The sequence below is a fragment of the Micromys minutus genome (genome assembly GCF_963924665.1).
Source record: "Micromys minutus genome assembly, chromosome: 17".
Lineage (NCBI taxonomy): Eukaryota > Metazoa > Chordata > Mammalia > Rodentia > Muridae > Micromys > Micromys minutus.
In genome coordinates, this window is record NC_137952.1 from 34,864,126 (window position 1) to 34,884,212 (window position 20,087).

Genomic DNA, 20,087 nt, shown 5'->3' on the forward strand with positions numbered 1-20,087 from the left:
ACAATATAGGGGAGGGAGGGCCCACAGAACACTGTTGTCCAAACGCTGCTGCTGAACATGGCTTTGAGATGAAAACCAGGAAGATCTGCATGGTGTAAACATGGCCGCCTCCGATGCAGAAGGCTGTTTCATGGAGGCGGGCTTCCAGGAAGTGTTGAAGAGGCAGCAGAGCGGCTCTCTTCAGGCTTTCATACAGGGCAGCCTTGCCTGCCCCAGAAGCTGATGTTATTGCTGAACCCTTCGTGTGCTCTAGAATCCCTACTGTAAGCATCATTCGGCCCAAGGTAGAATGTGGTGCAGAGTGTGGTGATTTTCACTGGGAATGAAAAAAAAAAATTGTCCTCTGGAGAAAATCTGTACATCAAACATATGTGAAGTTAGCATTGTGCTAGTCTGAGATGTATTGCATTTTTTTTTTAATTAAGAAATCCATGGATTTCTGTGGAAACATAATACAGAAGGTGAGGAGATGGTTTAGTTCCTAAGGTGCTTTCTGTGCAAACATGAGGACCAAAGTCACCCCACCCCCAACACATGTATGTGTACCCATGCATGTGCACTCACACACACACACATACACACACACATACACACACACACACACACACACACACACACACACACACGGTGGGGAGAGAGGGGGAGAAAGAGAGATGAATATGTTGATATGTGGTCTCCACATGCATGTGTAAACATAGCCACTCACCCATACATACCTACATACAAACACCAACACACAAATACATACATATGCAAGAATTATACCATCACTGATAGATATCAAGAAGGAATAACTGTCATGCACAGTACCAGTGGGTTGGCTTGAGGAGAAACTCCAGCTCTACAGGGTTCATCATTTGGTCCAAGGCAACTGGTCAACAAGACCTCAGAGGGCTTTACTTACCCATTCTTTATCAGCGCTCAGGTCTGAAGAACCAGGGTACAGAGATCTGTTCTGTGCCGGAGGTAGTGCTAAAAGGACAAGAACCGAGTCGCGGAACTCTCTTCCAATCTGCCTTCTTTCTACCAATGGCACAGTGATGTCACTTGGTCTAACAGAGGAGATAGGAGTGAAGAGAACGCTATGCATCTGGAGACATGCATTCTCTCAGGAACTGGCTGAATGCAGGAGTCGTGGAGATACACAAGCAGCCAAGACTCACACTCATGGAATAGTGTCCTACTGTGTAAGGAATTTGGAATAGTGTCCTACTGTGTAAGGAATTTGGAATAGTGTCCTACTGTGTAAGGATTTGTTGGAAGCTGGGTCTGGGAATGAGCAAATCAGTCTGTCTTTCGGGTAGAGATATGAGCTGAGGCTCTGCCAGGCTACAGCAGCATGATCAGGTGAGGTGAAGTCACTCCACACACCCTGGGCTTTGTGTATGTGGAGACAGATGCAGAGAGGGGAAGAGATCACCCAGGGCGAAGATCCAGCAACTGAGAATGGAGAAAATGTAGCCTGTGAACCATCTTTTCAGCACTGTAGAAGAAAGAGCTGAAGATGAAGTTGTAAGAGAGGAAAACAGACACAGGTGGAAAATGCTAACAATCCAACCAGTGGGAAATCCTAAAATGTCAGAACAAAGGGAACCACAGTGGTAATCACAGGCACAGTGGAAAACTATTTATTTGGTATTTAACAACATGTCTGTGTGTGGAAAGCCTGTGCTCCTTTACTAGTTGCTTTTCTCACTGCTCTGACAAGATATCTGACAAGAATAGCTTACGGAAGGTTTGCTTGCCTCACACTGAGAGGGTACTGTCCACCACAGCAGTGCAGACACGCTGTCTCTCACAGCAGTACAGGCATGCTGTTCATCCTGTCCATCACAGCAGTGGAAGCATCCTGTCCATCACAGCAGTGGAAGTATTCTGTCCATCACAGCAGTGGGAGCATCCTGTCCATCACAGCAGTGGGAGCATCCTGTCCATCACAGCAGTGGGAGCATCCTGTCCATCACAGCAGTGGAAGTATCCTGTCCATCACAGCAGTGGAAGCATCCTGTTCATCACAGCAGTAGAAGCATCCTGTCCATCACAGCAGTGGAAGCATCCTGTCCATCACAGCAGTGGGAGCATCCTGTCCATCACAGCAATGGGAGCATCCTGTCCATCACAGCAGTAGAAGCATCCTGTCCATCACAGCAGTGGAAACATCCTGTCCATCACAGCAGTGGAAGCATCCTGTCCATCACAGCAGTGGAAGCATCCTGTCCATCACAGCAATGGGAGCATCCTGTCCATCACAGCAGTGGAAGCATCCTGTCCATCACAGCAGTAGAAGCATCCTGTCCATCACAGCAGTGGAAGCATCCTGTCCATCACAGCAGTGGGAGCATCCTGTCCATCACAGCAGTGGAAGCATCCTGTCCATCACAGCAGTAGAAGTATCCTGTCCATCACAGCAGTGGAAGCATCCTGTCCATCACAGCAGTGGAAGCATCCTGTCCATCACAGCAGTGGGAGCATCCTGTCCATCACAGCAGTGGGAGCATCCTGTCCATCACAGCAGTGGGAGCATCCTGTCCATCACAGCAGTAGAAGTATCCTGTCCATCACAGCAGTGGAAGCATCCTGTCCATCACAGCAGTAGAAGCATCCTGTCCATCACAGCAGTAGAAGCATCCTGTCCATCACAGCAGTAGAAGCATCCTGTCCATCACAGCAGTGGGAGCATCCTGTCCATCACAGCAGTAGAAGTATCCTGTCCATCACAGCAGTGGAAGCATCCTGTCCATCACAGCAGTGGAAGCATCCTGTCCATCACAGCAGTGGAAGCATCCTGTCCATCACAGCAGTGGGAGCATCCTGTCCATCACAGCAGTGGAAGCATCCTGTCCATCACAGCAGTGGAAGCATCCTGTCCATCACAGCAGTGGAAGCATCCTGTCCATCACAGCAGTAGAAGCATCCTGTCCATCACAGCAGTGGAAGCATCCTGTCCATCACAGCAGTGGAAGCATCCTGTCCATCACAGCAGTGGGAGCATCCTGTCCATCACAGCAGTAGAAGCATCCTGTCCATTACAGCGGATCCAGCATAGCTGCAGGAGTTTGAGCCGGCTAGTCATGTTACATCTGCACTGAGTGCTCTGTCCACCTTCCTCTTTTGTATCTAGCCTGGGACCCAGTCCATGGGATCCTACTGCTTGCATTCAGGGTAGATCTTTCCTTCTCAGTTGGACCTTTCTAGAATACCCTCACAGACACACATGCAGGTGTGTTTTCACAGTGATTCTTCTGTTTTCTGTTCTAGTCCCCATGTAGTGTGGATGCTCTAAGACCCCCTACATATTCAGAAACAGCATTCTATTTGCAGTTGTCCTCTGCCACAGGAGGAGTAGTCGTTTTCATGAGTTCTGATTTTGAGAGAAGCAAACTTCTACATATCCCAGTGCGTTTTCCAAACATCAAATAAACATTCAGCAAAGGATGTGGGGGGGAAATTAGAATGGACTTTAGAACTGGACAGTTAGGATTCACTGCTGCCAAACTTCAGCATCCTCCTCTGTAATTTGGAATAATAAGGCTGAGTGCCATGCAAATGTGCTGCCAGATTACCTTTGGATATGTAAAGCAGCAGTGGAGGCGCTAACTCTGGCATTCATGTTAATTAGATTAGTCTCAACTGTTCTTGTAACCTGTTTACAGACAATATGATTAAATATTCATAGCGCACAGACAATTTTTAGAGCTAATCAAAGAGAAGACCATCAAGATTATCAAACAGGCTCCCACCCTGGGGAACGTCCACATCCAGCTTTAGCCTGAGGCAAAATTAAGAAAAAAGCCTACAAGGTTAGCAGAAAGAATATGGACATCTATTATCTTAGTTTGTGTTTTTCACTGGCTTGTCCCTCAGCTGGACACAAGTGAGCTTGTGTTTGCTTCCACGCGCTAACTGCATGTTGTGATAAAATGATTCTCACCTGCAGTTTCAACATCTAACCTAAGCAGAGGCTGTTCAGTAGTCTTTAGCTAGCATTAAAAGAGGGAAAGTTTATTGACAATCCCTAATTCTCCTGAAAATAACTCTAATATTTGGGTTAGAGCTTTCTGATTAAAAGAAAGAAGAAGGAGGGGGAGAAGAAGAAAGAAGAGGAAGAAGTAAAAAGAAGAGGAAGAGGCAGCAGCAGCAACAGCAGCAAAGCCAACATGGCTTCAGGATCATGTGTATCTTTCTAATTCTTTGGTAAAGATTTGAGATTTTTTTTTTTCAAAAGCACATTCCATTATAGACATGTTGACCAATCTTCTCAGAGCATTGGACAACCGCTGTGCTTCCAACCCTGCTGTGACCAGTAAATCCCACAACAGAACCAGCCCTTTGCAGTCACTTGACCTAGGGTTTCTCTCCCCCAGAAGAAGCCTCTGCTTTCTAGTGGCTGTAGGAGCGCTCACCCTGGCCTCCCGTGGGGGCTTGTTTCTCTGGGTTTTCAAACTTGCATTGTAAGGGTTGTCATAGGTGCTGCCTCATTTCCCCACTTGTGGGGGAAAATATAAACCAATGAGGAATGGTTTGACATATTGAGAATATTGTACTAGGAAAAGCTGCTGATATGCAGGAAAAAAATCTGTAGACAAGGAGATAGATTATCAGTAATCAGTGTGTTTGAAAAATGACTTTACTTGCAAATGTACATGGCAGAAGCTGGGTAGGCGAGATGAGACTCTAGGTAAGTGGACTAGTCCCAGTTAGTCTAGAGTTACCTCATGCTCTGCCCCTCATCACGGGGCATTCCCTCATGTTAGCTGCACTTCTACCTGATGCTTTTGCGGTTTCTTTCATTTTGAGAATTCCACACGGAAGTATAGTGTATTTTCATTATCATCATCTGTCCTTCCCCCCTCACTCCTGCCTCCTCGATTACTGGTATACTCATGACTTCTCTCATAACCACCATTGCTACACAGATGTTATAATATATTCAGTGTCACTATATGTGCATGAGTTTAGGGCTGGGATCAGGTAACCCATCAGATGATGAGTCCTAGAAAAAAATGGATTCTTCCTCTCTCTGTCTCTGTCTGTCTCTCTGTCTCTCTCTCTCTCTATCTCTCTCTCCCTCCCTCCCTCCCTCTCTCCCTCTCTGTCTCTGTCTCCCAGAAGCTATTGAATGTCTGGAGATCTTCATCCAGGAGTGGGAATTTCCCCCATCCCTGTTATACAAGTCTTATTTAGGCTACCATATTGTTGAGATTTCATGTGTGCGGCTTCCCTGTCAAGTCTAGAATGTATGGTTTTTTAGTAGTCCTGGTTTTTAGAGGTTGTGTTATATGTGTACCAAGTGGAGCATTGTCTGGTCATGTATCCTCTGCATTCTGACCAGTTGTGGACTAATGTAGTAGTCTCCAGTTGTTTAAAAAAATCTCTTTTGATGAAGGGTGGTATCTTAATTACCTTTTCTATTGCTATGATAAAGCACCATGACCAAGGCAACTTTTAAAATAAATGTTTAATTTTGGGCTTGTAATTGGAAGGGTTAGCATCCATGAGCATCATGGTAGAGAACATGGCAGCAGGCAGGCAGACAGGGATGGCACTGGAGCAGTAGCTGAGAGCCTGCATCTTTATCTGCAAGTAGGAGGCTGAGAGAGGCAGAGAACTGGGAATGGAGTGGGTCTGTTGAAACCTCAAAACCACCTCCAGTGACACACCTCCTCCAAAAAGACCACACCTCCTAATCCTTCCCAAACAATTCCACCAACTGGGGATTCAAACATATGAGCCTATGGAGGCCATTCTCATTCAGACCACCACCAGGGGAAAAAGCAGCACTGATCTATGGGTATAAGAGTAAGTATTTAAAATACAGTTAAAAGCTTTATTTGTTTAAGAAGATGGCAATACTAGGTTCTTGTCAAGAATCTGTGATTCCTCCAGACACAGGTAGCTAGCTAAGTTTACACTATGTGCCTGTATTGGCTGGTTTTGTGTGTCAACTTGACACAAGCTAGAGGCATCAGGGAGAAAGGGGCCTCAATTGAAGAAATGTTTCCATGAAACCTAGCTGTCATTCATTTTCTTAACTAGTGAGCAATGACAAAGGGCCCAGCCCATAGTGGGTGGTGTCACCCTTGGGCTGATAGGTAGTTCTGAATTCTATAAGAAAGCAGGCTGAGAAAGAAGCCAGTAAGAGTAAGAAGAGTAAGAAGCACCCTTTATGGCCTCTGCATCAGCTCCTGCCTCTAGGTGTCAGCCCTACCTGAGCTCTGGTCCTGACTTCCTCTAATGTCAGACTATGATCTGGATGCATAAGCGAAATAAACCCTTTCCTCCTCAACTTGCTCTTGGTATGCTGTTTCGTGGCGGGAATAGAAACCCTAACTAAGACAGTGCCTCTACTTTAGAGGGTGTAGGAATGGACTGACAAAGGCCGATTTAGGAAAGCTCATGCAGGTTGACCTGCCACACCTCAAGGGCAAGTTCAAAGGAAAGAGGAGTATGCAGAGGAGCATCAGGGATCACCGTCAAATCCAAGTCAGTACACTGCCAATTTATTTGGAGATGGAGAATCAGGGAGGTCTGGAAATAAAATTGCTAGAAGCATAGCTATGTAGCACTTCCTGTTGGGACAACTGCTGCTACTCCAGTTTCTGTTGTCATCCCTGCAAGTTCTGTCTGAGACTGTAAATGTGGATCTTTACATTGTAACAAGACCACAGGGCTTCTGCAAACAATGGCAGCTGTTCCATTGGTGACAAGTTTGGAGCTGACAGTACCTTTGTTGGGTTGGGCATCTCAGCTCAGCTCTCACCGGTAGAAAAGGTGAAGTGCCCCTGTCGGTGACTGGATGGCCCGTGAGTGGCACATGCCTGAGCGAAGGGCACTTAGAACATCCCTCAGTCAAGGACCTTCAAGAACACTAGTTAGGTGGTGGCTGATGGATTAGGAAAACGCTGTTGTCAGTCGGTCCAGATAGACTCCAGTGCTGACTGTATCCATCTGAGGGTACAGACAGTACAAAATGGTAGTAGCAGTCTGTTTGCTAAATGTAAACGATGTATTTTTACTATTTTCGGTTATGCGTGCTTGTGTGGGTTGGGGGTTAAGTGCAAGTGAACATGGGTACATGGGTACCTATGGAGGCCAAAGGCAAGAAATCCCCCAGAGCTGGAGTTACCTGTGGTTGTAACTCACCCAGTGTGGGTGCTGGGAACTACTAAAGGGTCATCTTCCCTACAAGAGCAGCATAGGCTGCTCACTGCTGAGCCATCTTTCCAGACCATATTGGTTAAGTTTTAGAACAAACAGGCTAGAGAGACAGCTCAGTGGCTGAAAGTACACCATGTACTGTTCTTTCAGGGTGCCTGGGTTCTATTCCCAGTACCCATGTCAGATGGCTCACAACAGCCTGTAACTCAAGCTCCAAGGAACTTAATGTCCTTTTCTGGCCTTCACAGACTCACATCCCTACACCACACACACATAATTAACAGTAAAAATAAAGTCTTTTAGAAACAAACAAAAAACCCAGTATGGTGATCTGAATGAACAGGTACTTTCCTAGAAGTTTCTTGGCACAGAAATATCAAGATCATTGCTCCAGACATAGATCATTAGAGACAGGAGATGCCACGAAAGGTCACATGTCCCAAATTTATAGTTTATGTTGAACTCAATGCATTTTCTTTCTCCTTGGGGTCTTGTTGGACCTGGAAGATGACCCAATGGAGGGAACATCCTGTGTCTTTGGACCATGGTGGCTGTGTGTGCAAGGGCTGCCTTATACAAACCTTCAGCTGTCTAGTGCTTTAAAATTCTGGAATGTGAAACAGATTCCGTTGCTCAGGGTTTAAATACGAAAAGGTCCAGGATAGGGGAGAGGTGACATGGCCCAGGAAGAAATGAGACACCCAGAAAGGGGTGAGACAACCAGGAAGGGGTGACATAGCCCAGGAAGGGATGACACACCCAGGAAGGGATGAGACAACCAGGAAGGGATGATGAGATGCTCAGGAAGGGGTGACATGGCCCAGGAAGGGATGACACACACAGGAAGGGGTAGGCTTGCAGAGTTATGGGAACAGAAAGTCAGGAAGCCCCAAGGAGGGCTGTGCTCACCTCCCAGCGTTCAATGCTCCCGAGCATTTGCTTAGCTTTTCCCTCTTTGTCATGGCCATCATTACTATTTTAAAGCCAACTTAACAAATTTTGACACATGTACCTGCACACGCACATGTGCACACATACATACACACACATTCATATTTATTCATACCCTTGTTTTTGTTCCTCTAGAGAACCCTGACTAAGACACATGTCATGAAAACTATCCTGTTACTTGTTCTCTCTCTCTCTCTCTCTCTCTCTCTCTCTCTCTCTCTCTCTCTCTCTCTCTCTCTCTCTCTCTCTCTCCTCCACCCACAGGAGCCCAGAAACTCGTTAATATTAGAAATCACATTTTCTCCCTCTTCTTTGCTTCCAACCCTCTCTGTTCGTGACTTTTATTAGAAAGACATTAGCAAGTGGTCTCTTCACTCCAGACAGGACACTATGATAGAACAAAGAAATGATTCCATCCAAGTCTAGCCTAGTGACTCAGTGTGATTTTTGGGGAGAGATACATAGAGCATAATAGAGGAGAAGTCACTTAAAGACATGAGTGACTTATTGGCAGGTACATCACTGAAAAGCCTACCTCAGAAGGGTTCATGGTTTTGGAGTTCCTTGCACACTTCCACTTGAAAGCTTTCTCTCTGTAGCAATTGTTCCTGCTTGTATAACCTTGGAGAGACCTTGTGAACTGTAAGTTTTAGAAGCTTCCTGTGCCTTGTGTGCTTGCTGCCTGTGCCTTTGAGCCTCCCTCCAGGAAGGAGTGTTTCCATTTAAAGCAAATAGTCATATAATATTCTCGTTTTCTCATACCCAGATCCCTAAACTGTCTTGCTGAGAAGGGACTGGGAAGGCAAAAAGGAAGTTGAACTAAAAAAGAGAAAAGGAAATTTTTTTTTACTGATAATTACATGGAAGTTGTAGCCATTTTCATGGGAGGTCGGGAGCTTGGAAGGAGTCTTTGAGATCATATAATCAGGTACATTCATTACTGGCTGTCAGCCTGGATCAAGACGGCCCCTGGTTCCTTCATGGTGTTGGTCATCAGTTGCAAAAGGGGTCTGAGGAAAGTCCGGAGATGGGACTGTGAAGACAGCCAGGGGCTCCTCCTAACAGCCAGTAGTACTGTGCTGACTTCTTGGCTAGGAAGTAGCGTCTGTTTCCCTTATTTCTACATGTATTACTTGGAAACAAAAGCATCTCCCCAAATTATTCATTCGGTGAAATCCTACTATATCAGAATGGATTCATTGATAATTATTTGATGCTTTGAACTATAATCCAATACTGTTGGTTACTTTCTTGCTTTTGATCAGAAAAAATACTCGTAGCTTTGGCCATGGTGAGCTGCTTGTCTAGCTTGGTCTCCATGTCCCTTCCTTGCACACGCTGACACCTCTTCCATTCATTCTTTTTCTTTTTTTTAGCATTCTCTTCTTTCATGGTATATCTTTCTTTGTTACTGGCAACTCTAAATCAGGAGCCTAGACCACTTTGTAGATAATTGTATTGAAAATCCAGGGTCTTCTCTCTGGGTTCCCTCTGCTTCTTACCCAAATCCACAGAATAAATATAAATATGAACATAAATTATGTGTGTTAGAAACTGTGAGTTTTTAATGATGGCTCTGACTTCAGTATGAACAATAGGGTTCATTTTGAAGTCTCTCTTCTATTTGTTTAGTGGTGTGTGTGTGTGTGTGTGTGTGTGTGTGTGTGTGTGTGTTCCCAGGATATATTTTAAGAACTTAACAGAACCACTCCTGGTGAACAATAAATCTACTAACTAGAATACAGTATTTTTCTTTGTAACATTAGCCCTACATTATCAAGTTGAACTGTATTTGAAACCTTTCTTTAACTGTGTCATTCCATCTTTTCTGTATGGCTCCCTATCCATGTGTAGCAAGCATGCTCCTTCCAATGTGTCTTCTTTCAACTCTCCCTATTTACTGCCTGATTTCCCTTTTCTCTTTCCTCTTAAAATTCTTGTTATTTTTAGAGTCTCTATGAGAACTTGTGAAGTTCCCTAGCCCCATTACTCTACAGGAAATTGCATCTCTTTGGCCTTTATTTTACTGTTATTGTTTGAAAAATGAAATACCCTTACTCACTCTGAAACATTGAAGACCTGACTCCTAGTTAGCAGCTCCTGAGAGGTGACCGAGGCTCAGACCTGGTCAGTGGAGCAATCCATTGATGGGTCTATTGTTTGATCAATGATGGAAACTAGGTCTTATGTGGAGGAACTGGGCCACTGGGGCTATACACTTGAAGAGTCTCTCTCTCTCTCTCTCTCTCTTTCTCTTTCTCTTTCTCTCTCTCTCTCATTCTCTCTCTCTCTCTCTCTCTCTCTCTCTCTCTCTCTCTCTCTCTCTCCTTTCTCTCTCTCTCTGTCTGTCTCTTTGTCTGTCTCTGTTTCTGTTTCTGTCTCTCTCTTTCTCTCCCTCTCTCCTCCCTCTCTCTCTCTCTCTCTCTCTCTCTCTCTCTCTCTCTCTCTCTCCCTCCCTCCCTCCCTCTCCACCCCCCTCCTTTCCCTTCTCCCTCTCCCTCCCTCTCCTCTCCACTCATCATGGAGTAAGCATGATCCATGATGTTCTGCTTCACCATGAAGCAGAAACAGATCCTTGTTTGCACAGGTATTGTCTGCCGATGAGGGAAAGCTTGGACACTCATCCTCACTGCTCCATCCCCATCTCTTCCTTCCTCCCCTTGCTTAGCTTGTACCTGTATTTCTTCCCCACAACGAGTGTTCCTGTGTGCATACTTCTAATGCCTTTTTTTATATAAAAGGTAACCTATATGGACTTAGATCTTTCTTCTTCCTCTTCACAGCACACCCACAGGTGCTCCATGTGAGTGAAGCCACCATTCTTTCTCTTGTGCTGCAGAGCCATCTGCTCTGTGGCTGCAGCTCAGCTCACTAAGCCCCTCTTACACATTTGACTCCCCATTTACAATTTCCTAATTTCTGAACCTCTGCTCAGAGGGAGACGGTGACATCAGCTGTGTCTACTTCCTCATACTCTCGTCCACGCAAGTGAATCTTCTCTCATGCTTTCCTTTTCTTTGGTCTGATGTGTGTTATCTTCATGTTACATGTGTGTGGGTGAGCAGCTTTTGATGGGTGGCAGGTGTTGTCCCCATGTTATATGCTTGTGCACGAGCAGCTTTTGCTGTGTGAGGGCCACTGCAAATTTTCTTGTGTTCCCCACTCCTACCAGGTGCATTCACCCTTCTCCATGACATTTTGATATTTTGCCCATCATTTCTTTTATCTGTGCTGACGACTGAACGAAAGGATCCAGGAATGATGGCGCACACCTTTAATCTCAGCATTCGGGAGGCAGAGGCAGGTGGATCTCTGAATTTGAGGCCAGCCTGGTCCACAAAGCAGTTCCAGAACATCCGGGGCTACTATACAGTTAAGACCCTCTTAAAGCAAAGCAAGGAAACAAATGCTAACGAAAATAATCTTAAAGTATTTATTAAATTAGTTAAAAAATAATCTAAAAGTATTTATTAAATTAATTAGTTTTAAAGAAAGTGTTTTTATCAATGAAAAGCTGCGGGTTTGTGTCACCTTATTGTTGATGCTGTCATTCATTTTGAACAAAGGAGTATAATTTCTGCTGGTCCAAGCTTGTCACTGTAGCACAAACACATGCAGTGTAACCAGGAAAAGGCTGATCTCGGTCCCAGCCGTTTCTGAGGACTCAGACCATGCTGACTGGCATTCTCTTCCAAGCTTGGAGCGAGTCAGGAATCTGTGGTGAAGAGTGCGGTGCTCACCCTCAGCAGCCAGGAAGCCGAAGGAAGAGAAAGGAGAAGCCACAGCAACACACTACTCAAAGCACCCAGTGACCTGCTTTCCAAGGCCCCAACTCTAAAAGTTACCACTTCCCAAAAATTATCCCAAGGTCAGGATCATGCCTCCCACAGGAGCTTGTGAGAGACTGTTCACATCCCAACAGCACCGGCCAGCTTTTAAAAACAGCAAAACACTGATTGCTGTGTTTAGAACAAAGAAAAATGACAGGTGAGCATTCTTCATAAATGTATATCAGCAACATAGTGACTGACACCAATAGTATATTTTAAAAACAAATTACATCACAACCAAAAGGTATTTATTCCAGAGTTGTAAAATAGGTTTAACGTTAAATATCAACCAATAATATAAACATCAGTCAATGAAAGTTATAATACAAAAGCAAAAACAAAACAAAACAAAAAACCTCCAAAGGAGATGATGTGTATGATGATATATTATGAACACATTTTTTGCTTGTTGCTTTTGAGACAGGCAGCTTACTGTGTAGACCAGAGTAACCGAGAACTCACAGAGATTCCCAGGCCTCTGCTCCCCGTGTGCTGGAGTTAAAGGTGAGCATCATCATGCCAGCCACGAAAACATTTGACAAAACTTCTGACTAAAAATAGAAAATCTTGGTAGGGATAGAAAGAGTTTTCCTCAATTTGAGAATGGCACATCTATATGTACTTCAGAGTCCTGTCATGACTGGCTGGAGGAGGTGGGGAGTCAGGGACAGAGGGAAAGAAAGAGAGGGAGATAAAGGGGAGAAGAGAAGAAAAGAGAGAGGGAGAGGAAGGAGACATAAAAATTGTAACAAGAAATAAAGCTGCCTTACCTCTCAAGTGAAATAAACCTTTTTTATTATTTTAAAGAAGGTTTAAAGTGTGGTTGAGTGGGTAAAGAAGCTGACCATACAAACCTGGAGACCTAAGTTTAATTCCCAGAACCAATTTTGCAAAGCTTTTCTCAGATCACTATATGCATGCTGTGGCACATCCCCACATCAGGTACACACACACGCACACACCACACCACACACACACACACACACACACACACACACACATACCACACCACACACACACACACCACACCACACACACACACACCATACACACACACATCACACACACACCACACACACACACACCATACACACACACATCACACACACACCACACATACACACACCATACACACACACATCACACACACACCACACACACACACACATCATACACACCCCCCACACACATACCACACACACATACCACACACCACACACACACACACACACACACAACACATGGCACACACCACACATACATACACACACACACCACACACATACACATACCACACACACACACCACACCACACACACACACACACACACACACACACCACATACACTAGTCACAAACTAAGAACATGAAAAGGAATTATCAAGCAGAACTCTACAGGTTCAAATAAGCAGTATATGATTATAAGATGTAAACTTCAATATTCAAAGCAAAGCTTGTTTGTATATCCTCTTAGTGGGAAACTGGAAAATAAAAGTTAGATGGTCGTATACTCACAACATGAGTGTCTTATACATATATTCAACAGTAAAATTTCCGAAGCATAAAAGACCAGTGCACAGAATATTACAACATACCCAGAGTAAGTCAAGAAATATTCCAAATAATGGTGAGGCACATATCATGCTAGTGTATGAGATTTAATGTTGCCATGAAATGTTTTCCCCCCAACCCCAGCGTCAGCTCCACTTCAGGCAAAATCTTGGAAAGAATGTTTGTAAACTTACAAGCTCACTTGACAGTTTATATAGAAATGCAAATGATGTAAAACAGCCCACGGAAGTTTGAAAAAAGTGGAAGTCACTGAGAGCTGGTGCCAACTGATTTCAAAGCATGTGCCGAGACCGTCCTAGTCCAAGCCTGAGATTGCTGGCAGGAAGTTAGGCAGACCACCAGAGCACTGCCAAGTCACTTAGCCACACGTATTTGTCCACTCAAATTCTGACATGAAATAAATTAAATGATGAGGACTTTTTATTTTATTGTATTTTTAAAGATTTGTTTATTTATTATATATGAGTACACCATCGCTGTCGTTAGACACACCAGAAGGAGGCATCAGATTTCATTACAGATGGTTGTGAGCCATCATGTGGTTGCTGGGATTTGAACTCAGGACCTCTGGAAGAGCGAGGTAAAGTAGATTCTGAATGGAAAAGAAACAAGCTATGGTCTGTTTCCTACTCCGTACAGAAATGCTCATTAAAGACCATCACAGACTTGAATATAATCAGGGAAATTGTAAAATTTCCAGAGAAATCAGAAAAGCATCATCAACATCTACTGGAAATCATAGTAACTCATAGTAACTAAAGATTTCTTAGGAAAACTCAGAAAGCACCAATTGTTTACATTAGCTGTTGATGCACTGTTATTGTCTGAAAGACACCCCTCAGGACAGAGGCAAACACTAAAGGGGGGGGGGAATTACTTCTAGTGTCTCTGTCTGGCAAAGCTTTTATCCAGAATGTGTGAAGAACCCTCGAGATGAAATAATGAAAAAGATATGATCTAAGAAAAGGTTTCAAAAAAGACTTGAGAAGACACCTCATAAAAGAAGATAAAAGAGGAGCTATGAGCGCGTGAAACTTTGCCTAATCTTATTAGTCATAGAGAGCTAGAAATCAAAACCACAAAGAAGAACCACACCCACCCACTGACGCATATCAAGTGAACTGCTTGATAGCACTCAGCTCCAGTGGTAACGCAGGATGAATGGGTCTCATAACTAAGACATTCTAAATAGAAACATAGAATCCAAGGACATAGTGCCAGTGTAGAGCATTCATTCATTACCACGCATAAGGCCCTGGGTTCAATTACACACACATGCACACACACACAAATACGCACATGAGAGAGCTAGTTTGGGAGTCTCTTAGAATATTAAATGTACACTTATTCTATAATCCAGAAATTCTGTCCCTAGAGATATGGCCAAGAAATGACAGTACATGGTTCATAAATAGTCTTATACAGGAGTGTTCCTAACAGCTCTATTTATAAACCCAAGTTGGAAACTGGAAACCGAATGTTTATAGATATGAAACTAGACAAGTAAACTGTGGTTGATTTCACATAGTAAATCATGTGGTGTAGCATGTGTGAGTTCTACAGACGTGCTTAGTGATGTGGAAGAGTTTACCAGATACCTCATGTACGCAACAGTCATGGGGGAAGAAAACTAGCTGAGGATAATATAGTACAGTAGTCACAACTGGGGCGGGGACTGCAAGGAGAGGCTCAGAAGTTAGCTGGGGAACACTGTGTCTTGACTGATTAACGTGGTTTGAGTGGGTATGTACACATATGAAAAAAAACACTGATGAGCGTTGACTTTTGTTTTTTGAGCAGTCACTAAAGTGCCTTCCATGCATCATTGAGGACCTGAGTTCAAGTCCCAGCATCTAATGTATTGCACATCTGTAGTCATAGTTCTGGGGAAGCAGAAATGAAGATCTTTGGGGCCTTTCTGGACAGCTAGTCTTTCCAAAGTGGGGAACTCCAGGTTCAGCAAAAGAGTCTGTTTCAAAAAAAACAAAATGCAGGGCAATTAAGGAAGATACTGACGTTGAGCCTCGCCCCCACATACGTCCACATGAACATATATTTATGCATGCACCTCCTCCAAACACTTTAAAAATTATTGAGCTGCAAATTTAAGGCTAATACATGTTTCACATCTAACTGTGCATATGGTATATCCCAATGACAGGACTTATAGGTCCCACTCAAACAGGGTATCCCAGCGAGTAGGATGTATACATGCAAGTCATTTTTCTATATAAGTTAGAAACATTGCAGTCCAACAGGTGGCCTTACTTGTCTCACCATGTGAGAAAAAGAATCAACGACTAATGGTTTCAATGAAGTTTCACTAGGGTCAATTCTGTGCTGGGCTCTGTCTTAGACACTTTCCAATATCACTTGGAAAATTAGTAATGGACCCCCAGGCCACCCGGCTGCATAGAATCTATACGGACTGGTGTCAGGTCAGACTGCAAGAGATGAGCAGTGGAGGGCCAGCCCTGACAGCAGACAGGTGATCCCAAAGAGCAGGGACATCCTGCTGGGACCTTGATTTGAGGCCAGACCTCAGGAAACAGAGCTTTGATGATCTGGTGAGGATGGACCAGTCCTGTTAGACCTATAGTTCCTTAGAGATCTCCCCGATGAACTGGCTATGAAGGAATGAACCTGTCACTCTGCTTCTGAGTACCCTCTCCAAAGGCAGTAGACAGATAGATCCCTATGGTCAGTTAAGGTCACAGTCCTCAGTGATGTTCCTACCACTGTGAGCCAGGACTAGATGAATTGAACCAATAAAGAAATCTTTGAACATGCCCTCACTGGTCTGAGGCCAGCTCAGTGGGGCAACAACCCTCTGGCCTGCAGGGATGTCAGTTAAACCACAGTCGGGAAACTTCTGATTCCACCAGCCAGATTGAAGCAGCTGGTGTCATTGAGGACAAAGCATTTAAAGCCAAACTCGGGTGACATGTGTCATCGTCACACAGTCTAAGTTCAGAGAACAGAATCAGACTGTGTCCATGCGAGGGCACACATCTGTCCTGCTCACTTGGAAGACAGTGCTAACTTCACATTCACCCCTCCATTCTAGAGGCTGACTTATGTTTGTTCCTTTATGGATTCTCTTGTGGACCTGCTCAGATTTCTGCTGTTCTCCTTCCTGTCCATACCAGCATCTCAGGCCATTAGTGTTGGTTCCTATGTGTGTGTGTGTTGGGGGTGAGGTGGGGTTAGTAGGTAAACTTGCCTAACAAGCCTGAGACCTTGAGGTCAATCCTCAGCATCATCTGAGACCAGCACATTTGTACATTTGTAATCCCAGTACCTGACAGGTAAAGGTCATCCTTGACTACTGAGGCTAACCTGGGCAACATGAAAAGAAAAAGCAAGGAAGTTCCTTAGTTCAATGAAAGATACATAAAGGCTTAGCAGAAACTTAGAATGTATATTTAACTAAGGAAGACTGGGTAAGAAAGAGCTGTGGGTGTTTTTATTTTAACTATGTTCTTGCTTGAAAAAAAAACCCTGTTGTTTATAGGAACTCACACATACCAGGCACTGTAAGAGTTTAGGGATATAAAAGAGGTCAGAGAACCAAACCAGACAGATTTTCATGGCATGAGCTAGAGAGACCAGTAAGGGAGGAGACAGGACTGGTTGGGGGACCACCACCGCCTTAGGCATCCTGCATATGGCACTGAGGATCTTCTACATCCCTTCATGAGATGACTGTGACACCGGTGTCTTGTGAAGATCCTTCTCCCATTAGAGCTGCCAGGGTGACCTGTGTGATGGCCACGGTCACCAGCAGCTCAGAAGACTGAGCCTCAGTGGAGACACTAGCAGAAAAACCAAAGTATGGTTGATAAAGCTTTGGGTCATTTGACAGAGACACAGGCACACTGGGTCTCCAGTTTACATCCTGCTTCCAGGATAGCATCACCAAGAAAGACCCCCTCAGAGGTCCCAAATCCCAGCAGCAAAACACAGGCAGGTCAGCAATTCTGTTCCAGATGCCTCTCCTCTGAATTCACCCCGACCCCCATTTTCTGCACACCGACCTCACCTCTTGCTCATTTGCTCATTCCCTTACCCACCACCCAGGACCCTCTCCAGCAAAATGATGCAGGCTCAGAAAAAAACATCTCGAGGCACAATGTCTTTCCCATGATAAATGTACATTTTTTCTGCCTTCTGTGGACTTGGAGCAGTCCCTAAAGGCAATCAGGTCCCATGACACAGTCTTCAGCTGGATAGGAAGTGCGGGCTGTTGAAACGCAGTCTAGCTGACCGGACTTCAGATGCACACACTGGTGCCTGTACAATGAATTCAGAAGCCTGTAACTGTATTCTTCTACTTCTTCCCCTGATACAGCAGCTAAGGGGGAACTCTGAAAGTGAGGATCGTGTTAGGAAACATTTATTTACAAATCTGTTACTGGAAATTATCAAGATCCATTTCAGGAGTTGAGCTTTTGGGGGGGGGGGGAATGCACTAAATGACCAAGGAGAATGTCTCACCCATAATCATTTTCTATCCCTGATGGCTAGGTAATGAAAAGCAGACTCTTCATTGGACATGAAAGCAGGGGAAATTAGGAAGTAATATATTCAATTGCAGAAGCCCTTTGCCAAGACTGTATTGATTTCGTGTTCTGACAATTTCAGTTAAATCTCAGTGGGAAAACACTTTTAAAGCTGATCACATCTAAGACATGCATTTCCCACTGCGTGGGCTCTGGGAGGTGGATGGAAGTGGTGATGTCTCCACTGGGGATGCAGAGCTCCATGTTTTCTTTTCATTTAGATTGTGAGAGAGCGTGGGCTGTAAACGCCCTGGCATGATCATCACTATATGGTAGGAGAGCTTGGCCCCCTCTGCTGAACCCACTCTAACAATTTCTCTGCTTCCTTCTTACGTGTCTTCCTCTGACCTCAGCACCCACCTACAATGGCCAATTCTTTCATGTAGCCATTAGCCCTGACCAGACACTCGGACTTGGGCTAGGTGCTGGGGTCATTTGGCCAGTCAGAGCAGTACTCATGGCTCAGCATCAAGGGTGGTCCAGGAAGGCTGTGCTGGCAGGGTGGGAGGGTAGAAGAGAACACCAAAACAATAAGAAAACATACGAGGGAGCTTCCTGAAGGAGGTGGAATTCTTGAAGCCAAGAGGAGGGGTCAGAGAAAGAAGACATTCTAGTAGAGAGAATTTTGTGCTGCAATATCTGGGACAATGTAGCATTTAGTTTTTGCTTCAGGTGGAGCATGCTACCATCCCCACCCAGGTACCCTCAGATCCATGGATGAAGTACACACACACACACTAACTTACTTTCAACTTTCCTTATTGGCTCAATTGCTGGGTGCTTCAATTCTCTTGTGGCTAACGAGCTCTTCCCAATACTCTTAACTCAGCACCTCTTAATTTTGCCCTTAGCTTGGTTGCATTTCTAACCTCTTGCCTAGGGAAGTGGCCTATGGCTGCTCTGCCCAAGATCTCATACGGCTGGCCACCTTTTCTACCTCCGAAGCATGGTGAAATCTCCCTTCCTCTTCCTGTCTCTTATCTTACTTGTGGGGACCCAGAAGTCCTGCCTCTTTCCTTCTGCCCCAGCATCTTAATTAGCCCCTGGCATCTTAATTGATCGATCAAGAACCAATTGGGGAACAGGACCTTATAATTAGAACCACCCCCTACAGACAAGGGGGTTGGGGATGGGAAGCTCCTTTGGTAGAGTGCTTATCTAGCATTTACAAGGTGCTGAGTCATTCCCTGAGCTGCACAGAGCAAGTGTGGTGCCACATGCCTGTAATAACCCCAGCACTCTGAAGGTGGAAGAAGACTCAGAAACTTGAGGCCATCTTGTGTTGCTTAAGGTTGACCTTAGATATATAAGACCCTATCTAAAGAAGAGAGGGAATTATGTGTCATAGAACTGGACACAGAGCAGTGTGTGTGTGTGTGTGTGTGTGTGTGTGTGTGTGTGTGTGTGTGTGTGTCCTTGTATTTGCAGCAATCTTTTTTCCTGCTGCTTCACCTAAAATCACATGTGTGAGACTTCATGTGAGTCCACATTTATTGAGCACACACTCTCCGAGGCATTGTTGGCAAGATGGCACCTTTGCTGCTGTGGGTACAACAGAAGACTTCTGTGTGAGTAAAGATATGGGTCTAAGCCACATCTCAGAGACACCAAGGACAAGGTGCCTGGTCAAACCCCGTAAAACCAGATATTCCCATGTTCTAAGATGTGACTTAGAGACTGTTTCTGGGTTCTTCTAATCCTCCTCTGTAAACTCAGAATATTTTCTTACATATGATACTCTCATGATGCCTGTGCTTGGCACGTGCAATAAAAGCCAGTACAGTGCCAGGGACAGGCATTGGTCTGAGCAAGGGGAAGAAAGAGCAGGGTGGCAGAACAGAGTGCCCTGAGATGAAAACATGCTCTGGTGTCTTCATCTCCTGAGGTTTCAGAATCCAACCTCGACCGAGGCCACATATTGGGGCCAGGAGCATCTAGTCTGTGTAATAGGGCTCTCCTATGGCCAGTGTGACAGCTTAATGGATAAGGGTACTTGCTGCCTGTGAAGATCTGA

General features: G+C 44.7%; 1 protein-coding gene across 1 annotated transcript in view; it reads left to right on the forward strand.

The window, feature by feature from the left end:
* ACOXL (acyl-CoA oxidase like) overlaps window positions 1–20,087 on the forward strand; it is a gene marked incomplete at both ends in the record, with an annotated part of 267,586 nt that overhangs the window by 191,060 nt on the left and 56,439 nt on the right. The gene's annotated exons all lie outside the window — the stretch shown is intronic.